Source organism: Leptonychotes weddellii, chromosome 3 (assembly GCF_054177405.1).
Source record: "Leptonychotes weddellii isolate Sample4059 chromosome 3, ASM5417740v2, whole genome shotgun sequence".
Classification (NCBI taxonomy): domain Eukaryota; kingdom Metazoa; phylum Chordata; class Mammalia; order Carnivora; family Phocidae; genus Leptonychotes; species Leptonychotes weddellii.
The window spans coordinates 7917452-7940785 of record NC_138371.1 but is presented as its reverse complement, the minus strand read 5'-3'; the positions used below and the strand labels follow the sequence as shown (position 1 = coordinate 7940785).

The window sequence follows — 23334 nt, the reverse complement described above, 5'->3', positions numbered from 1 at the left end:
TGAGGGTCCTGCTGGCAAGTGGAGGCCAAGTGCCAAGTCCATCAGCTGCATCCTAGCTGCACCAACCCCGGCATTGCCATGGAGTGCTGTCACCCAGACTATGCCTGGACTGGGAAGGGCCTGTCTTCTGCACCATTCTAGGTCTGAACAATCCTTTCTGGAAGGAGTGGGACTACCCCACAGTGGCTGGCAGCTTCCCCAGGCTCTCTTCCACTGTAGCAGAATCTTGAGAAGGCTGAACTCCAGCCAAGGCTGCTGCTTGAGTGTCGGCCTGAATGGTCCTGATCTCTGGATCCTTCTTCTTCCAGAAGGTAAGCCACTGCTCATACTGGCGATGGTCACTGATCACCCTTCCGTGGGAGGTCAGAGATGCTTCTACTGGCTGGGGCTTGTCCCACCTGGCACCCTCAACTCTTTTTTTTTTTTTTTTTTTTTGGTAGGGAATGAACTGGGCAGAAGACAATGGGTTAATAGAGCTCAGCATCTTCCTGCCTTCCTGACCAGCCCAGCAGGCACTGCCTGGGGTGGGCCAATGGTTTCCTATGTAGGCATTAAAGCCTGCCTCCTGCTATACCTCCCTCACAGGTACACACATTCACGCTTATTCTCACACATGCTCATTCACCTGTGTGCATTTCACATTCACACATCCTCACCACCAAATGGGCAAACCATCCAAGGGAACCACGCATGGCACATTCCTCAGCTTGATAGATGCTCCTTTGCATCTATCCCTTGCCAGCCCCTGAGGATGATATCATTCACCAGGAATTAAGACCCAACCCTCCACCTTAAAACCCTGGGCAGAGAGGATCTGGCTACCTACGGGATTGCAGCTAATTATCATCTTTGTCATGACAGATTGCAGGGTGTCAGGAGCCTTCGGAACTCTGGTCCACAGCAGTATGGACAGGCAGACAGCACCGATGAGTCCCTGCTACTGGGGTGCCCCACTACCGCCAAGAGTGTGCCCACGAGCTCCTCAACTGCTATCCACAGCCTCTGCTGGAAACCCCACTGAACTGCAAATCCTTGGCTGGTGTCCCCTCCCCCAAATATATATTCAAAATATTTGAGGTTAACTTGACCAGGTTTTTATAATCAAATAGCAACCCTTAATCACACCAGGGATAATAAAAATTATCTGTTTACTATAGGTATCCCAAAACTCACTTTTCCATTACCACCTTGTCAACAGACCTCCTCAAAATGAAAGGAATATTATTTGGACCCCAAAGTGAGCAAAAATTCCTCAGGAAACCATGGACTTGCTCTTTTCTGCCCTCATCCAAGACTGTCCTAACTCAGCCCACCCATGTCTACCTGACGTAAAAGCCTCCCAACCATGTATATGGGGCCACCATGTTGCTAGGGAACTTCTGCTCTTATGCCTACTTTTCATAGACTCCAGTTCTGTGTGAAGCCAATCCACGTTCTTGGGCTTTATGGCTTGGAGAGACAAACTCAATGGAAACAGGCATTGGTGGGCCTTGAAGGCTGACCATTGTGGCTTGAAACAACTCTAAGAGGCAGGCAAACTCAGCCCTGGCCACTTGGAGTGGGCACTTGACCTTCAGTGATTGGCATTTTCAAACAACTAGCCCAGCTAGGTAACCACTCGACGAAAACCTTGCCATACCATCCCAAACCACAGGAGCCAGCTGAGGATTCTCTAACCTGAGAAAGATCCTCTATTCTGAAAAAAATTGTAGCTAAGCATCCTTAGAACCACCAGCATGATCAGACACTAGCAACAGACTGTTGCATTCAGCAGCCCCTGGACCAGGTCCTGCACCATCCTGCAGGGACTTCCAGGGTGCAGAGGATAGGGGAGGCCTATTCTGCCATGGCGACCCCTCCAGCATGTTGCCTGGGGGAAAGCCAGAGTACAGGTATGGATTGCTGCCAGGATGCCAACCCAAAAGGACCCAATGTCAGGTCTTCCAGCAGAACATGCTTCAAAGTCAAGGTGAGGCCCAGGAAGACCCTGAAGGCTTCTTTATCCATCTCAGATGCCAGAGGCCCCTGAAAAACTGGACTCTGTGATGGTCTTGGCCTCTTGAATTGCTGGTGTTATGGATGGCATCATCAAGATGATGAGCATGATCTCCTGGACCAGAGTCCTGCTTCCAGCTGTCATAGCCCTACTCATCAAGGTCGGGTTCCAATCCACTGGGCCTCAGTTGGCACCCCAATTCTGAAGGCATAGTTCAAAGCTTAGTATGTGCCCAATCCATTTCTCTGTCCCTCGCTTTTGTTAAAAAAACGTGAGCCGGACGCCACAGAGGTCCTACCATTGCTATACACAGGGCTGGTTTTCAGCCAGAATCCATTCTGCTCAGCAGGGACTTGTGTAGTTCTAGTTGTTGAATATCTTTAATATGACCACTGGCTACACATCAGTCAAGCATGACCTATTCTCTTACCCTGCCTCTGATGAGTTTTCTGACTTTGCCAGTCTTTATATGACCCACAACACACTTTGCACAGTAAGTACAGATTTCCAGCACTGTGAAATGCCTCCTCAGTCCCAGGCACCACACCCCACCCAAGGACAGCACAGAGAATGTGCCAGGGCCCTGAGAATTCTTGGGGGCTCCCTGGTTATCACTGGCCCCAGGGACCTTGCTCCAGACGTGCTCGCTCCACTCAGGGGAATCAGATATCTACCACATCAGATGTCTAGAGCCACGGATGTCTAGAGCCTTCAGGCTATAAGAGAGATCATTCCAGAATGATGGCATCATCTGGACTTCTCACCCTTCTCTGCGACATGCCCCTGCTGAAGTTGGGAAGGCACTTTTTGATTGCTGTAAAGTTGCAGAGGCGGCGGATCCTGTCACATGTTGCCTTCAAACACCGCTGACTATGTACATTCTACCCAGGGAAGTGAAGCCTTCCCTGCCTGCCCCCATTCCCCCAGCAAGAAGAGGAATGAGAGCAGTCAGGTTGGCTAAAGGCTTTTATTTTATTCTTATTTTTTTATTTTTTTGGCCAGTCTTATCCCCAGGACTTTCCCTCTTTGGGGCCTCCACTCCCCCCAGCTTATAGAGCTGCCCCCTGGCATTTCTGACTTTCGGGCTCACCCTTGGCCTTCATACTGGCCACTCTGACAGCTCCCCAGACCTGAGCGGCACCTGCGCTCTGCCCACCACCTGGCTGGGCTGGAACCTCAGCTGCCTCAATATCATTTCCTCTTTCCTTTAAAGGCATAACAGGGTGTGTCTACCCCTGGCTCAGCCCAGGAGCATGTCAGACTGATTTCTTTCTGTCCCCGTTCCACAACTCCACCAGGACCCAAGGTATCTGGGGCCACATGTCCTTCTCTCAGTTCACTCATGTCTGAGCTGTTGAAAGGGTGGTTGCCCACAGGGTGAAGTCACGGGGGCACTGAACAGAGCCTCAGGGCACAGGTGGTGTTGCCTCAGCTGGACAGTCAGGGGTGATGCTCCGGCCACCACCGGAGGGAGGTCCTCTCTGGAGCTGCGACAGGCAAAATTCACCTGGTAATTAAGAAGAGACTTTTACTCTGGCTATTGCGGTAAAAAGCACGTTAGTGAGGAACATCTCAAAGAAAAGGAAGGGAGCCTGGAATTTTATAGAGGCAGGTAAACAAGGGGGTCATTTTGGAGTCGTATGGGAGTCACAAGAAAGGATGGAAATGAGACTTCTCTTGGAAACACTCAGGGCAGCGTGGTCCTTTGTGGTTAGCTGATTTTCTATTTCCAAAACACAAAAGAGGGGGTAATTTTTTAAGCATCATGGTTGAGGCTGCACAGGGCTCAGATGAAGTTCAACATTGTCAGAACCACCTTTTATTCAAGGTGAAGGTCATTTGTCTCCGAATAACTCAGAGGTAGTCATACACCTCCTGAGTGGGATAAAGCAAGGCCTAAGAAATAGTCCCTCCAGGATTCTTGCTGGTGTCGTTCCTGCAAAATTGGTGAGCCATCTCTTGAGAGGTGGGGCAAAGGTCAGTGGTTTTAAGGTCTTAAAGATCAGGCATCTTAAAAGAGGGATGCTCCAAGTAGAGAAATAATGCCATAGAAGTTGTATTGGAGTAAGGAACCAGGAATGGAACCTTGAGAATTAACCAGTCCAGTGGATTCCAGAGGTCCACAGAAGAAAAACCAGCATTATCACCGAGCTGCTTGATGCTAAGATGGCCATGCTTTTGGTGGTGTTGTCCATAGTCTTCAAAAGCATGTGTGACCCAAGCGTTCTGTCCGACTTCCGGGGAGAATTCCAGCCCATGCATGGTCTGCTGCGGTGCTGGGTCCCTTCAGGTTAATGCCAAGTTATGGAGCTTCAGCTCGCAGACCTTCTTCAGATTCTGGGGGGAAAGCCAGCTGCAAGGCAATCGAGCGTGCTTCGATGACAATCGCTCTAGTCTGCCGCTGACTGCGGGTGCTTTCGGGGCAGCGTCAGAGAAAAACAAAACAAAACAAAACTATCTGCACATGACAAAATAAAATGGCTTTGGTTAACCTATTACTGACAATTTTCTATTTTTTTTAATTTTTAAAAAGATTTTATTTATTTGAGAGAGAGAGAGCACGAGCAGGGGGAGCGGCAGGCAGAGGGAGAGGCAGGCTCCCCGCTGAGCAGGGAGCCCGATGCGGGGCTCGATCCCAGGACCCTGAGATCATGACCTGAGCAGAAGGCAGACAGACGCTTAACCGGCTGAGCCACCCAGGTGCCCCAAGATTTTGACAGCAAGAAAGCACAAGCAGGGGGAGCAGCAGAGGGAGAGGGAGAAGCAGACTCCCCGCTGAGCAGGGAGCTCAATGCAGGGCTTGATCGCAGGACCCTGGGATCATGACCTGAGCTGAAGGCAGACGCTTAACCGGCTGAGCCACCCAGGCACCCCCCTGACAATTTTCTAAAGTGTAAGATCTCTTGGGAGTTCGTAACAGAAACAGTACAGCTGACAAGGACAATCGGTCGTTTAGGTGGCACACAAACCAAAATGATATACTCGATCCAGAAAGTCTTGTAGACAAAATATCTATTAACACAATGACTAACTCTATTTTCAAAGAGGAGCAGGTATTATATCTAATTTATAAAAATGGAGGAACATAATCTTCATAGAGGAAAAAAAATCTTCAGATATAACATTGAATAATTCTCACATAGTATTCCATGCATTTACTGAACATATAGATAGAATACACTAGGAATATATAAAGAATATCAAGTAAAGAGACTCTGGAAATCTGGAATAAGTTCTAAACTCCACATTAGGTGATAGGAGTTCCAGTGGAAAACGGTCCCCCTGGAAGATGCTAGATTCAAATGAAGGAAGTTGTAAGCGAGTTACCATTTGGAGAAATTGCTGACATCCTCACTGACAACATCTGCTATCTATGGTTGGCTACTATCAGCTACAGCAGAACCAAGAAACTTCAGGGCCAGTGAGGACATTGGTAAAGCTCTGGGAATTTCCCACACAATGCACAGTTCTGGAAATCTGAACATAACTACCTATTACCGATTTAACCTGGGACAGGCTAAGAGCATCTCTTCCTATGTGACACATCAATAGCAACCGTTAAATAAACCCAATTATTTCCTAGCATTTCTTTTCTTACAAAATGAAAGAACAAATCATTTGTGGTTTTTCCTTTGGGAAACCTCAAAGACAGTTTTAGGTGCAAAAGGTATCACTCAGGATCAATTTGGGGGAAGGCAGACATCAAAAGTTGTCAGGAGTTTTGAATACCCGAATAAGGCAGGATCCCACATTTCTGAGAAATAATACCTGGCTACTTACTTAAAGTGACAATAAAGGATTTAAAAAATAAACATAAAGGGTAACACAATTGTAAAGAATTGTAGCTCTTTCTCAAGTGAGAAAATTTTGTTCTTTTAAATAATCAAGGATGTCAGAAAGTCAGCATAAACCATAGAAGGTTATTCTGGTAAAGCACACAGTCTTTGTTATCTAGGCAAACTACCCAGAAGGTAAAGAATAACCTAACAACCTCGTATTCATTTCCTAATGAATTACTAACAAATTACTGAAAACTAAAGAGCTTAAAACAACATAAATTTATTATCTTATAGTTCTAGAGGTCAGAAGTCCACAATCAGTCTCAAAGTTAAGATGTCAGCAAAGCTACTTCCTTCTGGAGCCTTTAAGAGACAATCTATTTCCTTGCCTTTTCCACCATCGAGAGGCCCTTTTCACTCCTGCTTGTGGCCCTTCCTCCATCTTCAAAGTCAGCAGCGCTTTATCTTCCAATGTCCTTTTGCTTCCATTGTTATATGGCCTTTTTCTCATTCTGACTCTCCTGCCTCCCTCTTATAATGACACCTCTGATTACACTGAGCCCACCGGGTGATCCAGGATAATCTCCCCCAACTCAAGGTCCTTAATTTAATCTGCAAAATTCCTTTTGCCATGCAAAATAACATATTCACTGGTTCTAGGGATTGGGCCATGGCCATCATTCAGGGGCCATTGTTCGATCTACCACAAACGTCTTATGAAGGGCAGACCAATAATTTTCTCATTTTAACAGAGAGGAAACCAAATTCTAGTTTGCCATCAACCTATTGGATGCTAAAGCTCTTTTTGAAAATCTTACAAATAAATCCATCAAACCTTAGCCAGCTTTAACCATGACAGATAAAATTCTCTTTTCTAGAACCTTCTATAACTTTCAATATCCATTCCCATTATATCCTATACTTTCTTCTCTCTCATTCTGGAACAACCAGCACTTTACTTTAGGAAAAAACCACTCTTTTTGCTTAACAAAACACATCCTGTATATACCTCAATTCCCAGGAATTCCCCCCCATTTCACTCCGCCATCCTTTTCCTGGACCTCTCTCTTCTTCTTTCTCTATTGCAAAGAGGGAGCCCTCCTTCTGTGCTCCCATAAAGCCTCTTCCCAATGGAAGGACCTCCAGGTATCTGTGATACTTTCTCTTTCCTGCACCTTCTTCTTTAGTGGCTCCTTCTCATCAGCATTTAAACATGCTCATCTCTGCTCCCCTCAGGTCCTCTCTTGACCAGCCCTTCCTCTCCACCTTCCGGTCTTGAAAGTGCTCCTATGCTTATTACTTCCATTCCTGATCTCCCATTCACACCCTAAGCCCACTGCCATCTGCAGGCCTCTTTGCTCATCCTCCACTGGTACAGCTCTCTCCAAGTTCACCAAGAGCCCCTCCCATTGCCATATCCAACCGATATCTTCCAGCCTTGTATCACTTGATCTCACTGTAGCTCTGGACTGTCCCCTAGCCTCTCTCTGGAAATGTGTTTGTGGTTTTCCTCCTGTCCTCTGATTGCTCCTGGATGGTGTCCATCTAAGCAAAGAGCCCCACTGTCTAACCAGGTGCTCATGTCAAAAGCCTACTTGTCATCCTACAGTCTCCCCATCTATATCCATCAAGTCACCAGTACCAACTTCTAAAAACTTCTTTTTCTCACTGATTCATTCCCCTCCAGGGCCCCTGCCACCATCTTAGCTGAGGCCCCATTTTCCCTTGCCAGGATGAGAGCAGCCTCCTACTGATCCCACTACTTCCAATCTGGCCTTTTCCCCATCACATCATACAGAGGGTCAGAATGCTGTTTCTCTCTCTCTTTTTTTAAGATTTTTATTTATTTGAGAGAGAGACAAGAGAGTAGACGAATGGGGTGAGGGGCAGAAATAGAAGCAGACTCCCTGCTGAGCAGGGAGCCCAATGCAGGACTCGATCCCAGGACTCTGGGATCACCCCAGCCGAAGGCAGACACTTAACCGACTGAGCCACCCAAGTGCCCCCAGAGTGCTGTTTCTAAATCTAAAGTACATATCTGAGCTCATCATTCCATGGCTTAAAGTCTCAATGCCCACTCCTCCCAACTTACCCCACTGCCTTCCTATTGAAACCCAGCCTACTTAGCATGGGTGGTTTCACTCTTTGTCATTCAACCTTTGCTTATCTTTCCAACCTTATCTGGTGCCAACTCCCCTCCTCAGATCCTGCCATTTTTAACAACATGGATGGACCTTAAGGGTGCTCCACTAAGTTAAATAGTCAGAGAAAGGCAAATACTGTATGTTCTCACCTATATGCAGAATCTAAAAAACTGAACCCATAGAAATAGAAAGTAGAATGATGGTTGCCAGTGGCTTTGGATGGGGGAAATGGGGAAAAGGTCAAAGGAAACAAACTCCCAGCTATAAGATAAATAAGATCTGGGGATCTAATGTGCAGCATGGTGACTATAATTAACAATACCTTATTATATATATACTTGAAAGTTTTTAAGAGACTAGGTCTTAAATGTTATCACCACACACACAAATCATTATGCGAGGTAAAAGATGTATTAATTAACTGTATTGTGGTAACCATTTTGCAATATATACATGTATCTAATCACCACATTGTACACCTTAAACTTACATGTGTTAGGTGTCAATAATTTCTCAATAAAGCTGAGGAAAAAAATAGCAATAAAAAAATTTCTCTTCTAAAACTCTAAGCTGTCTATACTGAGCTATTCCTATGCGCTTCCCCAAATTCACCGTGCTTTCCTGCTTTTATGGTATTTGCATGATTTTCCTGAACATTTATCTCCATCTTCAACGGCCTAAATCTTATTCATGCTCCATGTCTCAGTCTTCTGTAATTGCCTGTTTACTCGTGTGTCTCTCCTGGACTACAAGATCATTGAGAGCAGGGACCATGCATTGTTCAACGTCTCATTGCCACTGCTTATGCTCAGTAATTATGTGCTTTCAAAAAGTACTTGTTGAGTAAATAAGGTTTCAATGAGATTTAGAGCAGGTTTGGTGGGTATGAGGGAGTGGAGGGAGTGGGTGGATGGGAGGAGCAGTTACCCCAGGAAGTTACAGACTTCAAGCTTCAAAGGTAGAGTCTGGCCAAAGAGACCAGGGTAGGGCCAACCAAGTGGTTGCTGAAGTGGAAAAGAAGTGAAGGTCACCAGGGAGGATGATACAAGGAACTATGACCCAACATATTAAATGAGTGGCACTAACATTGCCCAGGAGAAGTAAGGCGCTGGGTGGGGTGGGGAGGAAGCTGTGAGTCAGGCTTCAAAGTCCTTTCACAGATGGTGCTGATGAAGGCAAGAAGGTGCCTTCATCTGATGGCCCAGCTTCAAAGGAGGAGAGGAAAGGAAATGAAATGAAAGTGATAAGACATCTACACAGGATCATCACTGATTGGTTTGTCTTGAACATGAAGACCCCGCCTTAGGACCCTGAGATCTGTGGATTCTGCACAAGAAGGTGGGGGCAGGGGGGCCTCTGTGAAGGGGGTTTCAAGATGAAGGGGTAGAGGAATTTCCCAGAAAGAGGTTGTGCCTACAAAGAAATATATTAGTAAAAAGGGCTTTCCAGAAGGCTCTATAGAAGTACTGAGAAGGTGTCTCCCAGCATAAATTCAAGCAGTCAAATGACATGACTCCTTCCACTTGGGCTTCAGAATTTGTTACAAACCCTGGCTCCAGAAATTTCTGCTGTTTTGCCACTGCAGTGGCTTTATCCCAGTTAAGAGATTAATCTGGAATCCCGATCTGATCCTTAAAACAAAGGAATCAAACCCCTGCATATGGGATTTGCATCTTTTATTCTGTGGGAAATTGGGTCCTCAGTTGTTTTCGTGGAATGTGAGCACACTAAAGGCCTCCCTCTCCCTTTGGGGCTACGATTAAAAAGAACTCTTGGCTTTAAACAAAACAAAACAAAACAAAACAAAAAACCCACACACAAAAAATCGCTGTGGGGGTAAAGTCCTTATTGAACAAAGTTTCAAAATTAGATAAAACTTGCAGTCCACACACTTGAGACTGCCAGGCACCTCCCTTCCACCGTGGGCGCCTCCCTCCCACTGTTACCAGAGAAAAGCAAAGAGACAGCTCCAGGAACCAGCCACTCCCCAAGTCCAGGGCTTGCTCTGGATTTCTTGTCAGCTTACATCTCTCTGAGCAGAGACAGCCCCTAGACAGCTATGGTTTTTCTAATTAGCTTCTAATATGCTTGGCATAAATTGTCCTTGGTTGGGGTGGACTTTACTTTTAACATGCTGCCATTTTTTTAATCTATTCACTAGCAAAGTTTGTCTAGTTTTCTTTGTGTGTGCGTGTATTGGATTAACTGAGGTTTTGGTATCAAAGCTATTAACAAGAGTAAGACTAATCAGCATCCTCCCCATCCCACCCCCAACTTGGTTGAAATGTAAGATGATGGACCCCATGCTAGGTCAATGGCATCAGTGACCGCATTTTGACAAGATCTCCCAGGAATGCATATGGATGTTATAGTTTGAGAAGCAGCCCCAGGCCCTGCATTTACTGAGAACTGTTCCTCACATAATCTCAGTGCAAGCAACCTGGCTCTCCCACCAGCACCTCCTTCTCTCCAGCTCACCCCCGTCCCTGTGCTGATTCCAACAATCCTTCTGCCCATCATTCCATTGATTCTACCACGTTTATGGGGTCTCTCCTCTACCACCGCCAATTTGCTTACTCCCCTCTCATCTGGCTTGGATTCAACAGCTGGTCATTTTCATTATTACTTCCTTGCACATACATACCTCTCCTTCCTTTCCCTTTCTCTCTCCACAAAAATAACCCTGGTGGAATCCTACTCCCCACCTTCCTGTGCCTGCACCTGCCCAGCAAAATGTGGCCAGTGAAAACACAGACTAACCCTGCTGACCAATCCTTCTTTACACCTTCTCCTCCTCCCTCAAGTTTCCAACACCTCCTCCCTCTTCACACTCCAAACTGATGACCTTGCTTCCTGTTTCCCTGAGAAAATAGAAGCTCTCAGAAGGACAAGTCCCCACGTTCTGGCACCTCGTCCATCCGGCTCCCTGCCTCTATGCCCACACTCTGCCTGCCCTCTGTTACTGTCAGTGAACACTGGCCTTTCTGGTACCTGAGGCCAGACCTTCTCTTCTTGCTCGCTCAAGGACAGCTCTCCAGAAAATGCCCCCCACCCCACATGCCTGCATTATCAAATTTTTCCTCACTACTAAATCATTCCCATCAGCATGCAAACAGGCTTCCGTTCTAGAAACAAAACAAAATGAAACAAAACAAAACAAAAATCTGCTTTGACCCTACATTCCCCTCCAACGATCACCCTAATTCTCTGCTCCCCTTCAGAGCAAAACTTCATGAAAAAGTTGTCATGGTCTCTTTCTAGAGCCCCATTCTTTCTAGGTCTCATTCTTTCTAGAGACCACTCCAAGCAGGCTTTCCCACCCACCTCTGTTACAGTGACACTTACCAAGGCCACTAGTTACCTCTGCGGTGCTGACACCAATGTCCAATCGCCACCACTAGCCTTACTTGAACTATTAGCTGCATTTGATGCCATGAATCCATCCTCCATCCCTGGTCTTCCAGCACATTGATGCTTTCCTAGGTCTCCCCCTGCCACCCTGGCTCCTTTCCTCAGAATCTTTTGCTGGTTCCTTGTTATCTTCCTGACTGACCTCTCAGTATTGGGGGTCTCAGGCTCATCCCTGGCCCCTATACTTCACTAATACTCACCCCCTAAATGATCTCATTGAGTCCTGAAATTTTACCTATTCTGCGGACTCCCAAAATTCTATCTCCAGCCTGGACCTCTCCCCCAAGCCCCAGACTTCTATATCTGGCTTCGTACTTGGGTGTCTAACAGGCAGCTCAAACTCAATATGGCCCTAGATGTATTCTTGAGTTCCTCCCTTCCCATCTGCTTCTGTTTAAATCTTCCTCATTTCACCAACTGTATCTTCAAGTTCCTTGAGAAAACAAAAACCAAAAAACTTTAGAAATCAGCAAAAATCTGTCAGCTCCACCTTTTAAATGTGCCTAGAACCTGACCACTTCTTTTTTTTTTTTTTAAGATTTTATTTTTATTTTTTGACAGAGAGAGAGAGAACGCAAGCAGGGGGAGTGGGAGAAGCAGGCTTCCCCCCGAGCAGGGAGCCTGATGTGGAACTCGATCCCAGGACCCTGGCATCATGACCTGAGCCAAAGGCAGACGCTTAACGACTGAGCCACCCAGGTGCCCAGAACCTGGCCACTTCTATACTCTTCCACTGCTACCACCCAGGGCTGAGCCTGTCTTCTCTTGACTGGATTATTTCAAAAGCCTTCTAACCTGTCTCTTGGCTGAAACCCTCAGGCCCTTCCACCTGGTCCTTACAGCCTTTTGAAAGGTCAGCCCATGGCCTTTCTCTGCCCGAAACCCTCCAAATAGCTTCCCATCTCATGCAGAGTGAAAACCAAAGTCCTCACTTTGTTCTATTTGGCTCCCATTTTCTCCTCCTCTTTCCCCCTTTCCCCTCCCTCAGTGCGCTTGCCTTGTTGGGCTCCCTGGTGTCCCATCTCAGGGCCTTCATCCTTGCTGTTCCCTCTGCCTTTCCATACACAAAGCTCACAGCGTGCTCTTTCTTCATGAAGCTGTTCCCGGCAGGAGCGCTATAAATAACAGTATCTTTCCTTCTCTCCCCTCCTTAGCCTGTGTTGTTTGTCTCCATAGCACCGGAAACCATCCAATGTCATATATGTGCTGGTTTACTTATTGGTATGTCTCAGGAGCAGGGACTGTTTTGTTCACTGCCCCGCCGCCTAGAATAGCGGCACACAGTAGATGCTCGAAAATACCCGTTCAATGACAAATTAAAAACAAAGCAACAGAGTGAAACAAAAATATACACACATGGCATTTCTACGTAGCGGACTCTGCTGTCAGACCTTTGCAATGCATTATCTCATTTATCCGCAGAAGCCTATCGTACTGTATTGCTATACTTGTGTGTGTGTGTGTGTGTGTGTGTGTGTAAAGGAACCCAGGCATAGGGACATGAAATAATCCATGGAGACCACATAGCGGAGCTGGAGTTTAAATCCAGGCTGTTGAATCCTATTAATCTGGACCATTCCATCACTTTCTGCACTCTCTCAGAGGATGCTAAATGTTATCTGTCCCTCGCAAGTATGAAAGAATTGGTTCACACAAAGTCGCCCCTGGCTTTTAGAAAAAAATAAAGCTTTCTTAACAGCTGAGGAAGTGGTCGTAGAAAGCGGACGTAGGATTCCTCCAGGCAGAGTGCTGAGACAGCCGAGAAAGGCTGAGCACCAACCTTTAAGCGGCAGGTCAAAGAACCCCGGTCCTCCCCGGCTGCTTTTTCTCTGCGTCCCCTCCTGCTTGGGCCTAGGCGCGGACTGCGGTGTTCCGAGTCCGCCCGGCCGCTGGGGCGCGCCCGAGGCCGCAGGGGGCGTTGCGGCACCGCCCGACGTCGCGCCCTCGGCGGCTGCGCAGTGCGTACGTCAAAGCCGGGCTCGGGCCGGGACCGGGGAGCGGCGCGGCCTGGGAGAGACTGATCCTTCAGGAGCCGGCGAAGGCGAAGGCGGCGCCTGGTCCGGCAGTAGCAGCCGCAGCCGCAGCCCGAGCGAGTGAGCGCAGCAGTGCGGCGGCCGCCGCGGGAGCCCCTTGGCCGCCGTCCGCCCGCGCAGCCGCCGCCGCGGGAGCCCGTCGCCGGGAGCAGGAGCAGGCGGAAGACAACGGAGGGGCCGAGCGCCCGAGCCGCGCCGCGGGGACCGAGCGAGCAGCCCGAGGCGGCGGCGGCGGCCGAAGACGGGGACGGCGACGACGCAGAGGCGGAGAGGGAGCCGCCCGGCCCAGCCCCGTGAGTGACCCCCGTCCCGGCCCTGCTCGCGGCGCGGACGCCCGCCCGGCTTCCGCTTGTCCCTGCCCGTCACCGGCCCCGGGCTGCCTCCATTTTCTCGGGTGGCGGAGGCGGCGGGCCCCGTTGGCCCGCCTGGCCCGCCCTCCTCGCTCGGCTCGGCCCGACCCGGGCCTCTCGCGGAGCCTTCCGCCGCTTGCCCCCGCCGGCGCGGCGCCCAGTGGTCTGCGGCCGGAGCTCCGGGAGCCCGGTGCTCCTCTGCCATCTCTCCGCGGTTCTCCGGCAGGACAGGCGCGTGGGGGCATCCGCGGCCGGAGTCGGGTGGGCAGGGAGGTGCGGGCCGGGCCAGCTGTCACTCCCACCGCACACGGGCTCTGGCCACCTCGTTCCTGGCCCCTGGTAAACTTCCTGTTATGGGGAGGCAGGCAGGCAGCATCTTTCGGGAAAATGCCTAACTGACTTCTGGTTAGGAATTGTGCGGCCGGAGCGTTCCCGAGTTCGGTTGAACCAAACCGAGCCCTGCACTGCGTGCAGGCGCCGTGGTCGGTCCGCGCCGGAGGGATTCAAAGGTGAACCGGGGCCCACGGTCCCCACCCCCGAGGAGCTTACGCTCTGGTGTGGGAGATAAGACCAGTACACAAATAACCTCGATACCGGGAAAGAGGTGATAAGTCCTGTGAAAAACTACAAAGTGCTAGAAAGGCACCCAGGGATGACCGGACCGATCGATCACTTCCGCCTCGCAGAAATCTGGAAGACTTCCTGGGCGAGGCGGTGCCAAGCTGGGTCTTAAAGGCCCGATGGGGTTTAGGAGAGGACGGATGGGAAAAAGACGGTATGTGGAGGGGCAGCAAACTAGAGGACAAAGATAAAAAGGCATAGTCTAGAAATAGTGAATCATTCAGTTGCCTATGGCCATGTTGGGGAGTTAAGGGTAGGCTAAAGAGGTATTGGGGGGCCAGATCCTTGAATACTGTAGAGGAGCTGTTTGAGTGGCATTCTAAGGTAAACTTAGAGCTCATTACTCAGTGAGTCATGAGCCCGGAAATGTAAGCTAGGAGATACTAAAGTCAGTCTTGTGAGAGAGAAGGAGGCCCAGTAAAGAGTTGACATTCTGTGCCTTGAATATGATGCAGTTTGAGATCGATTTTGACAGCTACGAATAAATTCATGTCCAGGCTAAGCAAAGGACCTTTTGCAAAAAGCTTCATTTAGATATCATGCTCTTAAGAGGTAATGGAAAGATGTGTGTAAACTAAGCTCTTCTGCACATAAGGCAGTTCTGTTGGTGCAGTTCACTAAAATGCATCAAAACTTCTCCCACGGTGTGTTAGGTGGCTGCACTTTGGAATTCCTGAGCTGATCATAACTTCTTTGAAATGGCATTTTGTAAAGCAATCTAAATTGATGATTTTTTTAAAATCAGATTGTTACTTATATTCTGGGATGGCAAGTTGGACATAGAATCTTTTTATAGAAAGGTAAACATTTCTTTATTTTTAGTTATGAAAATATAGGAGAGTGAGAAGTGAAAATGTAGCTTGATTTTGTACATTTTTTCCCAAATTACTAGCAGATAATTAGCTATATTTAAAGTCTAAATATATGATTTGTGGAAGCAGCTTAGAACCCATGTTAGTTTCATAAACACTTTTTTGTTGTTTGTTTAAATTATAAGTGAATGTCAACTTTTTTCAGTTAAAAAACTTGTAAAATGCAAGAGGTACTGGAAAATTTTTTAAAATTATCTTCTGTAATCTTACCACTTAGATTTGGTTGCTGTTAACATTTTTGCATATTTTCTTTCCAGTCTTTTTATGCTTATTTTTTCCTTGCGTGATGAAATAAAAATTGCATATATATGTATAAATTTTATTAAAATTTTTTGTCATTAAGTATCTTTATGTAAAAATATTTTTACCCAAGTAAAAGAAGTCTTAAATGTATTATTTTTTTCTGACAAGGTTGCATTTATCTCCGGTAACATGCAGTAGTCATGCTTAGTAACTGCTACTGTGGGCAGAACTTTTTCTAAAGGTGTCTTGTTTGAGGTATATTTATTATTTGTAGGATTTAAGTCCTATTGCTTATTGAAGAAAGGCTTTTTTATTTAGGGTGTGTGTTGTCATCAGATATGGAAGAGATCATGCATCTCTGCTGTATGAGTAGATGTACTTTTTAAAAAGGCATGTACTTATTAAAAAGATTTTCTTATTTTGTGTAAAATCTCCCATACACAGTGATACACCTCCCCATCCCACCTTACCCTCCCCTGCCACCCCCGCCTAAAAAATAGTCTTTATACTAGGGCTATCCATATGGGTTAACTACTTTTTGATCATGACATCACAAAGATTCAGGCTATATGTAGTTTTTCTGTTGGTATTTCTTTTGTAAAATATAGAATTTGGTGAAATAATTTGCTGCTATAACAAAAGGACTTTTTTCCCCCCTTTTCAAGACAATTCACTTTAGTTCATTAACATTTCAGATTGCAGGTTCTTGCTTCAACCAGTTTTTTTTTTTCCTCTTGCTTTGCATTCTGAAATGTGTTAATGAGGTCTCTGTTTCTGTTTCTAATGGCATATAAAGTGAGACATTGAGTTAGGTTGTATAAATTTTCATAAAGTTAGTATAAAAGAATAGTTAAGGAAGTCTAATGTCAGTATGGGGTTTGGCTTTATAATTTGGTTTTATTTTACTCTATTTTTATATTGCAAATGTGTATACCACAAACATCCTTTATTACTTTTGAATATTAACTAAAGTTTTTTCTTTGATCAACTTCTGTAGTTTACGGATTTCTGTAATTACTGCCATGCTTTCCCTAGAGTCTTTTTTTCCAGGAGGGATTGATTATTGATCATTCACAGTTTTTCCGTCTGCCATAAAAATACAGACATAAATCCACATCCACCTCCAGCACACAAAATATAAAATCCAGCGTAGGGTAGAATTTCTCTTCAGGTACTGTCTCTGGTTACCTTTCTTGTGGGGTTTCTAGTTTACAAATCCACTTTCTCCTTTTCCATTGCTCCTTTTAACTAGGAATTTTATTTTATGGAAGTTGTCTGGTGTTCTAGAAATAGGAATGTGATAGGTGGATTAGTACGGATAACAGCAAAATGTTGGTAAAACTTTGTTGTGTTATAAAATTGTGGGAAAGAAGACCGAATCTCTAAACCTCTAGGTTAGATTGCTTGAGACTTGTTTATTATTTCTAAAGGTGTAAAGATCTTGTGTTTGTGTGAATGCAGATAAAGCCAAGTAGCCTAAAACTTGCATAACAATTTAGTCATCAGTCTGTAGTTTGGTTTTTACTGGAAAAGAAGACGGTGTTGGGGCCACCCTTAATTAAAGAAGGAACTGAGCTGTATGGGAGTTCTTCCTCTGTTGTCTCATTGTTCTAATGCTATCCAAGTGGACCCTAGTCACTGCCCTTATCAGTCCAGAGTATGAAAGCAGAACAAAGTGAGGCCAACATCTCTACTACCAGCAATTGTGGAGTAGACCAGTCTGACAGTAAACATTAAATGTTTGTTCCGCCTCTGTTTCTCAGGCCTTCCCAGGATTGTGAGAAGAGTTATTACAGGATGGGAGACAGATGCTAGACTGATAGTGATGAAATGAAGGTTAACAGGTTGTTGCCATTAGCATTTTGTTTTGGGATTTGTGTGTGTACATGTGTGTGCATATGTGTAGGTATCATTCTTCACCTTACTGAGCCTCCTGACTCCTCTGTGCTTTTAGAAGGGGTGAGGGGATGGTGGAATTGTGGTTTATTAGCACCTGTGATGGTAAGCTGGCAGAGGAGGGAAGAATGGCATGCAGAGAATTGCAAGAGGTCAGTCAGGTGTGAAGTGGCCCCAAAGGAGGGAGGTAAAGACTGCCTGGCCATTTTTGTAGGCAGTGTCCAGCACATACCTGTTCACATGATAACAGTGTGTCTGACTTGAGATTTTGACACTCAGAGTACAATGTTGTAGGTTTGGGTTTGCTTGTTTATATGTATATCCGCATTTTCATATGCATGGTTACAAAGACTAAGAAAATCTAGTTAACCAATATTTAGTAGCAGTCTGGTTTTATATGATAATTATTCCTTTGGAACATTATCCAGCAGATCATTTGTTGATGACTAACGAAGTATGATAATGTTAAAACATCACAACACTTTGATTATTTTGATAAAATGTTCAAGAAACAAAATAATACCTTTTGTAACTTGATCTTAAGTTGCTACTTTATAACTTTGTCTAATGAACTGTAGCTTGGTCTCATACAAGGAACTGTGAACATGTTACTCATGGTTCTCTCCCTCCACAGTGGATTATGTATCAGCTGTATTTGGGCACAAAGAAGAAATAGCATGAATACATTTCTTTTTACATGTCTATAGTTAAGGCCCATTCTGGAATTTATTGAATTCTGATTGGCAGTATTACTGGTGCTTAAAAGCACTAGCAGACTCCCTACAACCAGACTCCCTGGATTGTTGAACCCTCCCCTGTCCTGTGGGCTCAGTAACGTTAGGCAAGTGCCTCCACTTCACTGTAGCTTAGAGTTCTTGCACAGGTGTGATATACACCGGATCTGAGAAGATTGTAGAGGGATTAAATTAGTTACTGCATCGAAAGTGCTCAGAACAGGGCCTGGCACATACCGAGTGCTGGACACAGTAAGTTTTGTGATGATGCTGATGCCAGACGGTTTCAGGGGAGAAGAAAGGTGAGAATTTTAGAGACCCTCTTTCTGTGGGTGGGGCACAGGTACACGGTACTGGAGCAGTGAGTGACGAACCTTGAGCTGTAACTGGTGGGGCTTTCTTGGAGGTGGAGTGACGTGCTAGGGTCGTCTGACTTACTAGCCATGGGACTGATCCTAGAGCCTGCCTCTCTCTAGTCTTTATCTAGTTTGCTTGAAAGAAATTAAGTTTTATACTTTATGCAGTAATGTCTTTTTTGAACCTTTACACTAACATTTACAAAGATTGCTTTCACATATTAAATGCTCTTTGGTGCATAATCCTTTTTTTTAAAGGTGTTTATTCATGTTTATCACTGTGATGTAGCTGGCAAGTTTCTTAGGGGTGGTTGTATGAAGTTAAAAGTTGAAATAGATTAAAAAAAAAATAATAGATTAGGGGAGAAAATTACCATTTGAGTACCATGAAGTGTTGGACAGACCTCTAAGGTAAGTAGTATTGTCCTCTAGCATCATTCCAGATGGGAAATGAAAGTGGAGGGCCTCGTCCAAGGTCACACAGGCAATGCACAGTTGAGGTAGGATTTGAACCCAGATTTGCCTCACTTCAAACTGTGTGCTCCCTGGAATACGGTATTTTTATTTTCCTTTATAGGGTCTTGGTTTTCTGCTTACCATTTTAGATTTAGTACTTCAGAATTAAGGTTTGTAAGTAAAGCTTAATGAGGATTTTAATCAATTTCCAGACAGTAACCATGTTATAGTACAAAATGAGATGGTTTGTTCTACATAACTCTGGTTGTTAGAGTCGTAATTTGATTAGTGGTTTCTAGTTTTAGTTAGGCCAGTGGATAGTGTTTATTTTTCATACTAGTCTTTCATACTTTTCATACTAGTAGACAAGATGGGAGGCCTTTGTTACAGTGGGCAACACAGAAGCCTGGGAATTGGAAGGCCTGGGCTGGGTCCTGACTCAGTGACTAATCATTTCACTCTGGGCAAGTCACTCCACCTCTTTGGGCTTCAGTCATGCCATTATTATGCGAAGGGAACCAGACTGAAAATCCCTTGTCTCTTTTGCTCTTATTTTCAGTGATCCTGTGTGTAGACTTTCTGACTTGTCTTTTTTCCCCTTGTACTAGGTACCTTTCCTTTTGCCTGTGGTCTTTAAGTCCTGTTTCTTTATGAGGGCTTTATGGTGTGTAACCATGCTTTGACATTATTCTCTTCTGGTTGGCCAGAAGTGGTAGCTCTCTGCTTCAGATAATATAACATCACAATATGTATTTTCAAATTTTCTACTTTTGTACTTAGGAATAAATGGTTAAGAACTAAATGTTATCTGCTTGTAAAGTACAAGCTTAGTAAGTCAAGTTAATGATTAACAAATCCTCAAGCTTTCCGTCAAATTTCATTGTCCGCTTTTAAGTATGTATGCTGTGAAGTTCTAAGAACTCTTTGTTTTGGGAAAAGAAAGAATATTAACAGAGGCAACAAGAGTGAAAACGTGGAAAGGACCAAAATGGAGAATCAAATTTGAAGATGTGAAGAACATGCTTAAGATAAGTATTCTTTGGCTGCAATTGGTACTAACCCTCTAATAAAGTGGTATGCTGACTTGGATCATAGGATCGTTTCCATCCCAGGGTTCTCCCACTGGTAAGAGATGGCAGCTGTGTGCCACCCCTGAGCATTCATAACTCCTAGACTTCTATTATGAATTCATTTGTTCCACAAGCAGTTTTTATAGCCCATCATGCTGAGCCCTGTTCTATATGCCCGTTGCAAAAAGTTCCTAGCCTAGGTAAACAGCTCTTCCCCTCTCTGCTGGCATGGTATCAGCCAGTTCATTTATGTCTGAATTCTCCAGTCAGGGAGACGAAACTCAGGTCACTAACATGACCTTTGCAGATCTTTTGGCTGTTTCTAGTATGGTTTTATTTTCTATTCATCCTGTGCTCATGTGTGAGTTTTAGGTTTTTCTTATGTACGTTTTGTACAATAGATTGTAATTTATTTGAGTTGCAGATTTTTTAAATCTTTTTTCACATCTCTTCTCTTCCCTCTTCCCCCACCTTGTGTTTTCAGATTATAATACATTGTTTCTGTAAATGCTTGTTCAATGATATGTGATAAAACTGCTCAGCAGAGATGAAATACTAACCAAAATACATTTTCTGTGTATTTTATTTATCTCTGCTATATTTGTGCTTATTTGAAGGTGTATATACTATAATAGCTGAAGTTTATTAGGATCTCCCTTTTCCAGATAAGCTCACTTAAAACAGTGTTTCACAAATAGTTTTGTACAACATTAGTCTTATGAGAGACTAGTTGTTGGTGAGAGAAGTTTCAGAATGAAATTTAAGTTTGGGAAAACACTGGGTTAAAACCGTTAATCCGATTTTAATTTTTGGTAGTGATTGTGTTACTGTTTTTCTTCAGAGTTTTCAATAATGTACAGTGTGGCTGTCCAGGAAGGAAATATAATGTGCAGTATTTCCCAGTTTGCCAAGTTTATTTGGTCACAAGAACACCCCCTCCCCCTAGGAAAAACAACCCCCAAAGTCTTGAAAGAGGGTTCTACTGGAATACAGTTTGAGAAACCTTCTTATTTACATACTTTTTACATATCCATACATAGTGGGATACTTGTCCTGTAGTGATCCTATGATCCTATGATCCAAGCCAGCATACCACTTTATTAGAGGATTAGTATCAAGAAGATTTGATTGGGATGATTACTTATATCAGGTTTGGAATCCAACTAAGGTTGGAATAATTTTTTTTCATTTTGTTAAGTAAAAGAATGAACACTTATCAAGCCTTTTTTTTTTTTTTTTAAACTTCAGCCCGCGGTGAGAAATTACATTTTTGACCAGTGACCCAGCACCATACATAAACACACTGTCAAAACTGAGAAAGAGGGGCGCCTGGGTGGTTCAGTTGGTTAAGCGACTGCCTTCGGCTCAGGTCATGATCCTGGAGTCCCGGGATCGAGTCCCGCATCGGGCTCCCTGCTCAGCAGGGAGTCTGCTTCTCCCTCTGACCCTCCTCCCTCTCATGCTCTCTCTATCTCATTCTCTCTCTCAAATAAATAAATAAAATCTTTAAAAAAAAAAAAAAACTGAGAAAGAAGTTTCACGAAACAATACTTAGGCCTTCCTGTGTACGATGCATTCGAATACTTTTCGTCCTACTTTATTTTTTTTTTTTTAGATTTTATTTATTTATTCTAGAGACAGAGCGCAAGAGGGGGGGAGCGGGAGAGAGAGAAGCAGACTCCCCGCTGAGCAGGGAGCCCGATGCGGGACTCGATCCCGGGACTCCAGGATCATGACCCGAGCCGAAGGCAGTTGCCCAACCAACTGAGCCACCCAGGCGCCCCCGTCCTACTTTATTTTTTAATGTATGTTATGAGCGACTAAAACAATGCACCATGTAATTTGAGAAACACTGAAAGATTACATGAGTTTATAAATACTTAAGATGCTATTGGGAGAAGGCCCTGGAGAGACTGGTAGAAAACTAAAGCTCAGCATAGAGATAAGAAGAAGGGCTCTAGCCTTGGAATTCCTGCATTTAGATTCTGGTGGTGGTTTATTGGGTGGGTGTTTAATGCCCATTCTGCCTCAGCTTTCTCATCTGTAAAATAACAATAGTAGAACCTGTGCATAAAGTAGTTGTGAGAATTCAGTGAGAAATGCTTTACATAACACATCTGATATGCTCTAAGTGCCCAGTCCATTTTAGCTTTTGTGATAACCGAAGCTCTAAGACACTCTGCTGTACCATACACGTTTTCAAAAATATTTTAAGCCTTTGGAGGTGTTAAAGTGGCCTTCAGTGAACCTGGACTCTTTTTGATCTGTAGCTAGATGTATCATTTGGGATATCAGCCTTCTGGAATAGTTTTAAAATAGTCAAAAGGGCCCACTTAAAATTGTTTTGCCTCATACTTGCAAATGGACTCACAATTGCTGAGCTTTATGCAATATTATTGTATATTTTTAAACCATTCTCTTTTAACAATATCTTAAATTTAGAATAATCTTGCTTTTATAACATCATTAAATACAAATATGTGCATACTTACATCAGTGATTAATTTAGCATTCTGATAGTTTTAATTCACTAAAAGAACAAGGCAAAGCAAAAGTTGCTATTTCTTGTTTTATGCTCATTCTGCAGTTTTTAAAAATCCCCCCATCCTCAGTATTTTATATTGCTATTGGGAGTTTAATTTTGCATCTTGACCTAAAAAAAGAGACATTTAGGGACATTAACAGTGGTGGGGGCCAGATCTAGTTTGTAGACTGTTCATTGTTGTCCTGAACATAGCTAGCCACCTCCTACATTTACATCACCTACTGAGGCATTGGCGTTGTCTATTCCTGATTAAATGTTTCTCTGTTTGTCTCTTTTATTGCCCATTTGTCCTCAGGAGGGCATGGGGTTGCTGAAATGAGAGGTTCCGATTGGCATTGTTGAGGTATACCAGTTCAGCGTTAAGGTAGCATAAAGATTCTCTACTTGTGTAAGCAAAAAATATGAAGTAAAAAGAATAAAAAATTGCTAACATAGCACATATATATTAACTGCTGGTATAAAGTTGAAGACCCCTCCATCTTAACCTCATTTAATCCTGTAATAACCCTGTTGTCATCCCCATATTTTCAGGTGAGTAAATGGAGAAAAAAGAAGCGGGGTAATTGGTCTGAAGTCATACACCTAGATTTGAAACCCTGGTCCCAGAGTGTATACCCATAACCCACCAAACTCTGTTACTTCCACCACAAGGTAATGGAATGTAGAGTCATCCTGGAACATGGAGAATTTCTGTTACAGAAACATGCGGTCAAGTTTTCTGGTCAGGATGTGTGAGATCCGAGGACACTGAGAGAATGTTCACAGTACTGATTTGCTGTCAGTGACCGTTGAGGAGCCGTGAAGAGAGGGAGCAGTGCAGGAAGATTA

General features: G+C 44.6%; 1 protein-coding gene across 1 annotated transcript in view; it reads left to right on the top strand.

The window, feature by feature from the left end:
* Positions 1 to 13300: 13300 nt before the first annotated feature.
* The window catches only part of CAB39 (calcium binding protein 39), an 86398-nt gene continuing 76364 nt past the window's right edge, over positions 13301 to 23334 (top strand). The window contains exon 1 of the mRNA XM_081813421.1: positions 13301 to 13656. The gene's annotated coding sequence lies outside the window, so the exon portion shown is untranslated. The remainder of the gene's footprint in view (positions 13657 to 23334) is intronic.